General features: G+C 43.6%; 1 long non-coding RNA gene across 1 annotated transcript in view; it reads right to left on the bottom strand.

The window, feature by feature from the left end:
- Positions 1-7,962: 7,962 nt before the first annotated feature.
- The window catches only part of LOC142829896 (uncharacterized), a 28,072-nt gene continuing 25,292 nt past the window's right edge, over positions 7,963-10,742 (bottom strand). The window contains exon 4 of the long non-coding RNA XR_012904801.1: positions 7,963-9,199. This is a non-coding gene — a long non-coding RNA (uncharacterized LOC142829896). The remainder of the gene's footprint in view (positions 9,200-10,742) is intronic.

Below are 10,742 nucleotides of genomic sequence, written 5' to 3'. Positions count from 1 at the left end.
CCTCATCTCCTGATCTCTGGTTTCTTTCTCTATCCTCTTTGACCCTGATTCTTGTCTCTCAAGTTTAACCCATTACTGCCTCTGATCTTTTGTTTCCAACTTCAATCCCAGCCTGACTGGCCTTGACTCTTGCTTATAGGATCTGGCCTTGTCATTCCTTCAACTCTGGCCTGCTGACTCTACCCCCCAACCAGAACCATCCCAGGCAGGGCCATCTTCAACAGTATTTGTACATGCTCATGCTTCATGCCATCCACTTGTTTGCCCTCCACTTGAACATGCTCATGCTTCATGCCATCCACTTGTATTTCCACAGCTAGTAGTTGGCAGCTGCTCCATGGTTTGTGTCTGGCATGGTTCATGAAGCCCCCTGACTCCTGACCCATTTGGATCAAGAGAGAGGCCCTGTTGCACATCGAAGTAGTGTGCTTCAAAGCCCTTTGTCTCCTTCTAAGCCTATTACGAGATTCTGGCTGCATTTTTTCTCTCTTCTGTTTATCCTAGCACACTCCCATCCATGGTCTCACAACGTCACGACTGTCTCGACCTTTTCCTAGCATGGGCCAAGATGGCTGTTATGGCAATGAGGGGTGGCCAGCAGCCTGGGGACTAAGGAGTTAACAATATCCCTTGTACCTAGCCAGGTATCTGCTCAGCCAATAGTAATGCAGATAGGGATTTCAAACTGGGACAAAGGATTTTTAACCTTTCCCTCCTTTGTCTCTGAGCACTTTTGCTTTCTAGATACTGAGGGAGATAGAAGACATGTCTCTCTCCCAGAAAAAGACTCTTCATAATGTGTAAGTAGGGTAAACCCTAGATAAATCCATCAGGTTTTATTGTTTTCTGGTTTGGGAATTTGGATCTGATGTCTGTGTGGTTAGAAATGGGTTTTCCTTTCTTTCATAACTAAATTTTGGTCCATGGTGGAATCCTCCATGAGTATATTAATTGGTGGCTCTTACCATCTAGCTATTCTAGCTATGATTGTAACTGGGGTTTTGTATTGATGATAAAAGTTCTTTCTTTTTTATTTAACCTGGTATTGGTTCATTTCTGTATCCTGGAAAATCTGCCTGTGCATATCTGCATGCCTCTGACGAGGGGACAGCAATCACAGACTGCAGCTTGCATTTTCTCTTTTCTTTTCAGCTCTTTGGAGAAAAGAGCTTGGAGTGCTTTAGTGTTGGTTTCAAGTGTCTACCCCTGTTTGTGGGTTCAAAAGCACTTGATGGCAGCAGCGGATTCCCCAAAATCCAAGTAGTAGGATTTTGGGGGCAGTTTTTGTACCAAGGCCTGTAGAGATCAAGTTTTGGGTTGCTTTTGCGGGGCCCCCACTTCTGCATTCATTGTGCCAGAGTGGGGAATAGTCTTGACATGGTGGCAGAGCGATGGGATCATTTTGAGAACCCAGGATTTTAAAAGGACACAGGTTTTTCTTTGAGTAGTTGCAAGCTTTGGAGGGGTTTTTTTTCCTCTTTTGTTTGCTGCTGCTGCTGCTTTAGAAAGAGGCACACAGAAGGTTAAGATTAAGCCAGACAGTCTACCCCAAACAGTCTATTTGCATATATTTGCAGGTATATGCAACCACACTAAGTTGCAGCCCTCGGCATGTGCTGTATCATTGTGGTCCCCGGGGCTTCCAAGGTTGAGTAGCCCTGCTCTAGCCGTTGATGTCTTCTCTTAGGGTATATCTATACTACAGCGTTATTTCGAAATAGCTTATTTCAAAATAACACATCTACACACAAAATGCATTTTGAAATAGCATTAGGATATTTCGAAATAGTGCGTCCACACTAAGTGGATGCTGAATCGCATTTAAGGTTGGCAGAACCAGGTCCGGCAGGGTATCAGGTCAGGACTTACTGTGTGGGGCTGCTGCCTGAGGCTAACTGAGGTCTGTACTTAAAGGGCCCCCAAGCCTACCCCCTGGACTGCCAGTTCTCAGGTTTCTCTGCTTGCTTGCCTACCTCGATGAGGGACACACATCATTTTATCTCTGCGTGCTCTGATTACCCTCACTCGGAACACTACAGCACTCTGTAACATGGAGCCAGAGCTGCCCCTGGGCCCTCTGGTGCTTCTCGTGGACGCATTGCTGCGAGACTGGCTGCACTTTCTGCAGGCTGCCATCTGGGAGGTCCATCGGGGGGCTGCCAGTATGCAGGAGGCCCTGTGGGAGAGCTTCCACCCTGAGGAGCACTAAGAGCCTCCCTGGTCTGTCCTCCCGGGGGCTCGAGCCTCATTCCTCCCTCATGTCCTTCCACTTATCCGTCCCTAACCCCGCTTCCTGACATCAAATAAAATACACATATTTTCATGAATACAAACTCTTTTTATTTAACAAAAGTGGTGGGAGGAAATGAAACTCTGGTGAGACTGGGGAATAGAGGCGGAAGAGGGGTAGGGGACACCTGGGAGGAGGGAGCTGGAAGGGGGAAGCAAAGGGAAGAAGGGGAGGGGAAGCTCATGGTTGGTGGTCTCACGGGACTAACTTGATTTTCATGCAAATCTGCTCCTGGGTTTGCATGTGGCCTTTGGTGGCCAGGCTGGCAGCCATCCTACCAAAAACAGATGCGTTCCTCCATCTAGTGCGGGGATCATGGATGTTGGGGGCATTCCCCCCCAAACCCGAATAAAGTCCATGATCTCCGCCCTGGACCAGGAAGGCGCCCGCCTTCTCCGGACCCTGGCAGACTCCTGGGAGCTGACAGACTGCTCCTGGGGAGCAGTGGAGGGCTGGCTGCCAGTTGCTTTCTGGCTCATGTTTTGGGGCCACTGGGTCAGGAGCAGTGACTGCTGACTCTGGGCTGGCAGGCTTCGAGATGGCACAGGCACTGTGGCCAGAGTCAACCCCTTTAAGGGCTCTGGGAGAGGAGTGTTCTTTGCTGAGGCCGGAGTGGCCACCAGCGCACCCTGGGAAGGCTGGAGGCCCCCTATTTCGAAATAAGTCTACAGAGCACTTATTTCAAAATAGCTATTTCGAATTTGGCATTATTCCTCATAGATTGAGGTTTACCAAATTCGAAATAAGCACTCCACTATTTCAAATTTATTTCAAAATAGCGGTTTGGCTGTGTAGAAGCTTTTATTTTGAAATAAGGGCTTTTATTTTGAAATAAGCTTGCTATGTAGACATACCTGTACAAATTACTTGCAATGGAGACCTCACTTTAGCCATTTTTCTTACCTCGTTCGTTTTTTCTTTTCTCAAAACTTACTCCTAATATTCTCCGCAAACACATCTAATTTCGGAGCATCTATTTTCTTAAGATGCCAGGTTTCACTCCTGTCGGTTGCTGTGGTTACAACGATGGCTGAGTAGATGATTAGTTTTGTGTGTATGGATAAGTTTCCAAAATCTTCCTCAGTTTACCAAAAGCTGTGTTTGCTTTGCCAACTCTTATTCTTATTTTCTGAGAACACTTATCATGGCCTATAGTGCTTCAAAGATATTTGAATTGATCTACCCTTTCTAGCTCTTTGTAGTTGATTTTGATGTTTAAATTCATATCTCCAGTTTCTGTGGTTTTACATTTCTTTCTATTAAATCACAGTCCTACCTTCTCTATCATTTCTTTAACTTCATTTGTGCATTCTTGAAGTCCTTCAGCATTTTCTTCTTATCATAAAAAAAAAATTAAGTAAATTGTACAGGAAGTGTTCATTGCTATTCTTTATATGTAATATGCTTGTTCTCAGATCCATACATGACCTCTAAACACTACTAATGTACCTCACTAGAAGCACAAAAAGCCATAACTCCAGTACTATTGAAATTCCCATAAGCATATTCTGTACACTACTGCACCTGAAACACACAGAGAGCCCTTCTCTTAAGTGGATGTTCAAATAGCTATACTGAATTATAAAAGACAATTAACTCAAGAATTCAAGCAATATTCACAGAAGATCAATGGATTTTCTTAGATATGATTGTAAATTGTGGATTAGGAATTTACAAAGCAAACACACTGCCATAAATTATTAAAGTACTATCATCGTGACTTTTACTGCTAAATAAAATTTGCTAGTACTCATGTTCTCCTGAAAGTGAAAGCTGCACATTTTTTATCTTTTCATCCATAAATTTCAGTTTTTTAATTTGGTACATGAATCATCTGATTTGATTTATATTATTTATTCTAAGCAAACTTCATATTTAGCCACAAGAGTCTTCAGTTCTGCCTCATGTGGACCTCACTGAACAGATTATAGAAGTAGTGAGGGTATATGATATGCAGAGATGTGTGTCTCAGAGAAACCTAATTGTGTACATTTTCAATGCATCGTTGATTTAACTGTTTGTATGACATTTTAAAAATGTATAACAATTCCTTTCATATCTTACTCAATGTGTCTGACATTGGAAGGAAGGTGTAATGGAGTACAGACTCACCATGGCAGCACCTCCTGCCAGTTGTTCTGGGAGTTAGCTTGGCATTTGAGTACACTGCCTTTGGGTGGTGTCTAGCCCGATGTCACTGTGCTGTCTTCACCTGTTCAGGCTGTCACATAAAAATCATATGTGGGTCTTGCAGCTTAGCAGGCCTAGGATGGAAGTTTCCATCCCTGCTGTATTTAGCTTAGCATAGCGTAGGATGCTGCAAGCCCAAACAGCAGCTGCGCTTTATCAGCTCTAACCCATGCCTTGAGCTGGGAAACTACTGAGCAGTAAACAAGTTTGACCTCAGTCTCAGCTCAAAAGAGTGATAAGAATGGCATTGAGTCAGGTATGTGTAACTGGGCTATGTCTACACTGGCTCAGTCTTGCGCAAAAGCGCCGCTCTTGCACAAAACCTTGCTGCCTGTCTAAACAGGTCATGTGTTCTTGCGCAAGTAAACTGATGTTCTAATGTATGAAATCAGGGCTTCTTGTGCCAGAATGCTGATGCTCCCACTCAGGAATAAACCCTTTTGCACAACTGTTCTTGCGCAAGAGGCCAGTGTAGACAGGCAACATGAATTTCTTGTGCAAGAAAACCCTATGGTTAAAATGGCCATCAGAGCTTTCTTGTGCAAGAGAGCGTCTACACTGGCATGGATGCTCTTGTGCAAAAGCACATCTCTTGAAGAAAAGCACATGCCAGTGTAGACGCTCTCTTCTGGAAGAGTTTTTGCACAAGAACTCTTCCGCAAAAGAGTTTTTGCGTGAGAACGCACCAGTGTAGACGTTCTGTAGTATAACTAGTATAGGAAGCCCCATGCCCATTGAGTCTCAACAACGACCTAGACCTCGAAGGGGTCTGAATCCCTCTAGCTGGAGCCATGTCCACTGCGGCTGGTGCAAGGTAACTGGAATGGGACTCCTCGCAGACCTGAAAGGGTGTAAGCATTTCCAAGTGCCTCTTACTCTTTTATGCATTGCTTTGCCTATGCTGATTTGTATTACTTTGCAGTAGCTGTGTAACCATCTGGCAGTATTAAGCCTGTAATAGTAGTGATGTAGTGAGTTTAATAAATGCAACTATCTATCCCTAATCAACTCTGTCTTGAAGCGAATCCACAATCCTGTTGGGCTCTGGCCCTGTGAGTTGACAACTCCAGGCCATGGTGTCCTCGTCAGGGCATAGCCTTCTGGCTGTGCCTTACCCTGCTTTCTCCCCTTTTCCTGGAGGATGAGCAGTTCTTTATTCTACCATTTGCTGGCTCTCGTTTAGTCCCTCATCACAGTCTGATTACTGGCCACTCTAATCATCAGCCAGTAGGGTGTAAGCAGTTGCCTGTTTCCCTGGGCCACCTCCCCTGTAGCTTTAGCAACTTCTCTTCCCCTGTATCAGGTCCCAATCTGGAAGTCAGTCTAGAGCTGACCATGCCCATCACGGCTTTGTCCTTGATGCTGTCCTCAAGCAGCTAGTCCTTCTCCCTTGCCTTCCAGGGAGAGTCTGCTCTCTGGTCTGTGGAGCAGCACTGTCATATACAGTAAGTCTTCACCTGACTGGCTCTGTAATAAGCTGCCTTTTCACTGATTGGGGTTTGCACAGACTCTCCAAGGCTGTGTTAACCCCTCTGCTCTCTGTATGTGGGGCAGCCCAACCCACCACAAAAGGACTCTTAATTATAGATAAAATGGACAATAGTTTGTTTCATACAGGATTTGACACACAAATATTTCATAGAGCCTGTGTTTATATACACAACTCTGTGTTGGACTAAATAGACTGCTGATTTGTACTGGTATGAAAATGCATACATTCCTTATGTTATGAGTTTTCAGATATAATCATGTTTTGGTATACAAGTTCTGTTTTGAAAGACAACATTAAACCCAGTTATCTAAAATCCAGGTTTGTACTATGAGAATGGAGAGGCAGGAAAAGCTAAACGGATGTATGTCTAAGTCATCAACTTGCATAAATCAACATAGCTTAATTAACTATAATGTAGCTATGCTGATTTACACCAAATGGCCCATGATAGTTATGTAAATGCTACAGACAAGTCTCAGGAATGACACTTTTTATGGATGTGACTTGTCATTTGTGGTACTCCGTCTCCAGCTGATGGGGGCCCAGGTCACCGACATGTCTTGCCATAATAATAAAGGGGAGACCTGTTTTCTATGAGGTTGTTAAACCTCTATAAAGTTACAGCAGATATCTTTAATCCACTTATCTGTGTGGCATTTTTATTTGCTTGTGAGACTCAACAATGTGTTTTATGTGCTTCTGCAATTGTTAACTTTATAACATACACATGCGAAAGTCAACAAAGCAGTTCTGTCACAAGCAGTGCCATTGAGCTCCAGACCCCTCCCTTCCATCTCCTTCCCACTGTGTTTTGCTGCTTTTATAAAGCATTTCTATTCCTCTGTGTTGTGACTCCTTATCATGTGGTAATATGAAATATTACTGTTCCTCTGTATGTACTGTAGCTTAGTAACCTAAATATCGTTTTATTGTGATGGGTAACTGAATTAACCACAGCCAGCTCAGCCTGTCTGCACTTTGGAGCTTAGATGTATTTCAGTGAGTAGCTAGAGGACTTAGTGCTCTGAAGGAGGTTACTTTTTTGTATCTCAAAAAAAAACACCTTCTTTAACTTGTTCTGGGACAGAGACCTGTGCTTTTAGCATAAGACAATTCTTCTTCCCCTGAAAAGTGGATTTAAGGAATTGATATCAGAGACCATGGAAATCATTTGTGGCGCTCTTGCTGACATCCTAGAGCATGTCAATACTGGGGTGTTATTTCAAAATAACAAGGCAAATGTCCACATTACCAAGCCTGTTATTTTGAAATAGTAACTCCTGCTTGTGAAACAGAATAAGCTTATTTCAAAATAGTTATTTTAAGAGTTATTATTTTGAAATAATCTGGTAGGGTAGACATAGCCCTAGTGATACATCTCCAGAGGCTAGAAGTGTGGGTCACAATGAGAGTGTGTCTTATTGAAAGAAAAAAAAAAAGGTCGGTCTGTCTATCTATCTAGATAAACATATTACAGGAATCGGATTTAGGAAGAAATACTCAGGTAATTTTATACCACGCTGTAAAAAAATTCTTTACTTTTAAACATGGGGGCTACGTCTACACTGGCCCCTCTTCCGTAAGGGGCATGTAAATTTCAAGAGTCGTCGTAGGGAAATCCGCGGGGGATTTAAATATCCCCCGCGGCATTTAAATAAAAATGTCCGCCGCTTTTTTCCGGCTTTTAAAAAAGCCGGAAAAGAGCGTCTAGACTGGCCCCGATCCTCCGGAAAAAGTGCCCTTTTCCGGAGGCTCTTATTCTTACTTTGAAGTAAGAATAAGAGCCTCCGGAAAAGGGCACTTTTTCCGGAGGATCGGGGCCAGTCTAGACGCTCTTTTCCGGCTTTTTTAAAAGCCGGAAAAAAGCGGCGGACATTTTTATTTAAATGCCGCGGGGGATATTTAAATCCCCCGCGGATTTCCCTACGACGACTCTTGAAATTTACATGCCCCTTACGGAAGAGGGGCCAGTGTAGACGTAGCCTACAAGAATAGACATGTTCACAATGTTTTTGTTTTCAATGCCATCTAAATCTAAAATAACATGGCACTATATCCATATCATGATCTCCAATGGATACAGAACTATATGGAAAGGGTCTTATTTATTTTTAAATAATTGACTTTACTTTTTCCTTTCAAACAGCCCTGAGTTGTCCTTGCTTAGAGTTGTTTATTCTGATCAGTTTTACCATTGGATGCCCATCCATCCAGAGCTGCCATGTTCCTTTTGGAGGCTGTAACCATATGCAAAAAAGCATGCTTTGGGAGCTTTCCTTCATTAATTTGAAAAGATCCTTTTTTTATTTCCACAGAGGCCCTTCCTAAGTCACTGGTGGTTAGATTTACTTCAACAGGGTGCTTTGTCTCCTAATCTGAACTTCAAAGGGGAACTATCATACAGAGAACGCTGCAGAGTACGGGGTGCTGGCCCTTTCAAAATTGTTCTTTGTTAGCCAAAGATGAACCCTTTAAGTTAGCTACCTGAAAATCACTAGTTACGCAGAGCTACATCTACACTGCGGCCATTTGTCAGCAGAGACAATGCAAATGAAGCGCTCATTAGCATTTGTCACGCTGTCATTTGCATATTCTCTGTTGATGCTTTTTGCAGAAGAGGTTTTTGCACAAAAACAAGCAGTGTAGATGGGGCCATTTTGGGCAAAAAAACCCGTTTTGTGCAAGATTCTGTATACCTCCTTTTTTGAGGCATATGGGATCTTGAGCAAGATTGGCTCCATCTACACTGCTTGTTTTTGCGCAAAAACCTCCTCTGCAAAAACATCGGCAGAGAATATACAAATGACAGTATGACAAATGCTAATGAGTGCTCATTTGCATTGTCTCTGCTGACAAAAGGCTGCAGTGTAGACGTAGCCTCAGAAAATCCTGGTCATTGTCTCTCTTTCCCCCTTTAACCTGGATAAAGTCTCATCAAAACTGGGATGATTTTCAGGGGCTAAGCAATGCAGGAAGATGGTGGAACCTCATTATTTGTAGCACTGCCCTCGGTAATCAAACACAATGAACTGCTACACTCTTATTTAGTGCAGTACAGGAAACACACACTATTGATACCTGCAAGTATATAGTGAACAATTAGTTCTACATGGTTGGTTTTACTTCAGATGTAATTGCTAAACAGGTAGTTATGATTCACATGGGATGATTTCTTCTTGTGCCTTACATTGAAGTCTCAAAATGACATCGCTGAATTCTGTTCATGCCTAAAAAGACAGTGAAGGGGAAAATTAACAGAAATGTATTTGAAATACTAGGACTGGAAAGAGAAAGGTGACAGAAGAAAAATTGCAAGGCAATAATGAAATGATTGAATGCAGCATAAACAATGCCTGTATTCTACATTTTTAAAGTAGTAAAAAGACTTTTAGCAGTTTGTAGTGTTACTGCTATGAATATTTATATCATTAAAGTTTAGTCTTGTAATATTGTTTCCTAGAGGATTGGTACAGAACACTCATCTTTAATCCTTCCCTACAGCACACATTTTGTTTCCTTCTCCTCTGCTCTATTCCTTCTTCTCCTTTCTAGCCATCCACTAAACCCTTTCTATTTCTGCCTCACAGGCACTGATGCAGCTAGCAGCCACAGGCCTACGGCCTTACACTCCCCACACGCTTCCTCTCAGCTGCTTCCCTCATATGCTCCTATATCCCATGAGATGTATTCACTGCCCCCAAGCTAACCTCCTGATGTGACATGCTTTCTTTTGCTGAAGCCCTAGGAAACTTAGCGGACCCTCCAAGGTATTAAATTGCCATTTGATATTCAGTTTCCTCCCAGTGTAAGTCAATGTGTATTAAATAATTATATCTCTGATGTGCCTTGACTATATACCCTATATTCTAAATCCGAACTGGAACTGTAACATTTCAAAAGAGTATAGCTAGACTTTTGGGAATGGCTTTCCACCTCACCCTAGAATTTCTAGAGATAATTATTGTACTTGGAAGAGCCATATTCCTTCTAGAGTATTTGAACCTGGGTCTTACATTTAATTGTAAAAGTTTTGCATTAGGAAAAAAATAACGGAGATCAGAACTGGTCAAATAGCAGAAGTAAAGTAACATAAATGGCTCAGATCATAAACAGCTGTTCAGTTGATTACGTGTATGCCTTCTTAGTCACTAATAATCAAACATTCACATAAACATGGTTCATTTTACCCAAAAGTTTAGGTCATGACTGTTCTTTGTAAAAGTTCCTGTAGCTAAATGTAACCAGACATAATAGCACATGAGTAGGAGTATGTGCTATTTATAGTTTGTCACTCAATATTGTGTACAGGCAGTCCCCGAGTTACGCGGATCCGACTTATGTCGGATCCGCAGTTACGAACGGGGTTCCTCTCCCTGGTCTCCAGCAGACCAGGGAGAGGAAGCAAAGCGGCGGAACACGTGGGCAGCGGACAGGGCTGTCCGCTGCCCATGCGCTCCGAGGCTTGGCTCTGCTTTGCCCCCCCCCCGTCCCCCTGGTCTGCAGACCAGGGAGGGGGGGGGGCAAAGCAGAGCCAAGCCGCGGAGCACGCGGGCAGCGGACAGCCACGGCGCGTCTGGGCTGTCCCGCTGCCCCCGTGCTCCGTGGCTTTGCTCCAGACACCTGTGGTACAGCAGCTGGGGCGCTGCCAGTTGGTCCCGTAGCGCCGCTCTGGGCGCTACTGGACCAACAGGGCAGCACCCCAGCTGTTCTGCCCCAGGCGTCCTGATTCAGCCACTGCTGGTCAGATTCAGCAGCGGCTGAATCAGGACG

This window comes from Pelodiscus sinensis, chromosome 6, assembly GCF_049634645.1.
Source record: "Pelodiscus sinensis isolate JC-2024 chromosome 6, ASM4963464v1, whole genome shotgun sequence".
NCBI classification, from domain to species: domain Eukaryota; kingdom Metazoa; phylum Chordata; order Testudines; family Trionychidae; genus Pelodiscus; species Pelodiscus sinensis.
The sequence above is the reverse complement of the archived record's forward strand: the minus strand, read 5'-3'. Positions and strand labels throughout refer to the sequence as shown.